Genomic DNA, 1,681 nt, shown 5'->3' with positions numbered 1-1,681 from the left:
TAAACACTGATAAAGAATCTTAATATTGAGATAAACAATAATAAGATGACTGATTCTTAAGATAAGAATGAGATGAAAGTGATTACTTAAGTAACTTTTACATTCACTTTACAAAAGATAATGTTTTTTAATAATACTTTTTAATATTATTTTTTAATAATGCTTTTTAATAATACTACTGTTAATTTTGAATAGATTGACTAATAATTTAAATATCATAGATTTGAAATATTACTAATGTGATTTATATCTCTTCTAAATAATAATAATGATTTCATGATATTTAATAAATAAATAAATCAGTCACATCACTGAATATAATATAGAATATTAGAATATAGTAAAGTTTAATATATAAGATAACTATTCAGACTCTTTAATTATATCAGATAATTAATTATTGAGTACAATACTCTGATTAGAAAAAGATTCAGATATTAAAACTTTCTGATATAAAGTGAACTTAGTTGAAATATGTAATTAATTTACTGTTTCAGTTTTATAAGATAACAAAGACAGTCTTAATTACTTATATATTAATACTGCAGTCAGTCTGATAAGTGTATAACAGTTTATTTACTTATCTTGAGAAGCAGTTGAATTACTCAAAAAGAAATTCAGTCTGAGATGATACTATAGTGCAGGCTATTATTACTGTAAGAAATAAACTGATATATTACTACAGTAAAATAGAACAATCTTTTACAGAGTACTATACTATAACAGCTTTACTAGATTTCTCTTATTAAGTTAATATCTACACTTCTCAAGATTGAATAGAGAAGAAATGAGACTTATATATTAAATTAGTTTAAGACTACTACAATACTAACTATCAGAGATTTGAATGAGCAGATATTCAAGATATGAAGACAGTGAAATACAATTCTCTAGTAAGTAACAATCTTTGATAACACTTCATATTATATAGAACTATAATACTAACTTTAAAACAGAACTTGTATATATTGATTGCAATTAAAAATCAATTCTAGAGTTATGAAAAATTGTTAAAAGTATATATTCAACTGTTGCACTGATGATATATAATATTCTAATAATTTCATTAACAGAGATGAGAATGAAGTGAAAGTTCAACTCAAGTTAAAATATTTGTTACTATTACTGAGAATAATTATAAGAAGAAATAATCAAGAAACTCATAATTATAAAATATGAAATTATCAGACAGTTTAATACCTCTGATCACAGTATATCAGAGAAGTATAGTTTTCATGAAAAAGTAAAGAATAAACTTGTACAAAGAATATATTTAGTTATTTCATGAGTGTTATTAATAATTATTACTAAATTCTGATTATATAAGTAATCACTGAATGAATTAAATGAGACTGATTTTAATCTTCAGTCTTAGTCTTATTCTGATTTTGAAAGAATAATCATCTTTCACAGTTTATTCTGAAAAATTACTCTCATTTCACTGTTCTTGAATTAAATCTGGTCATTTTTCACATCATTTCTCTCAGAAATAGTTCATTTTCAGATTTTTTTGAGGCTTGGTCCTGGTGGGACTCACACCAAGAAATGTATGAGACCAGATCAAATGGGATTAAATGTGAAATTCATGGTCCCGCCGGCCAGTCTAATCTTGACATTTAATATTCAGCAACATGTCACTGAATATAATGATGGAACATGTGTTACGATCAGTGACACGTGA

The sequence above is a fragment of the Blastomyces dermatitidis genome (assembly GCF_000003525.1).
Source record: "Blastomyces dermatitidis ER-3 genomic scaffold supercont1.1, whole genome shotgun sequence".
Classification (NCBI taxonomy): Eukaryota; Fungi; Ascomycota; class Eurotiomycetes; order Onygenales; family Ajellomycetaceae; genus Blastomyces; species Blastomyces dermatitidis.
Note: the sequence above shows the minus strand (reverse complement) of the source record.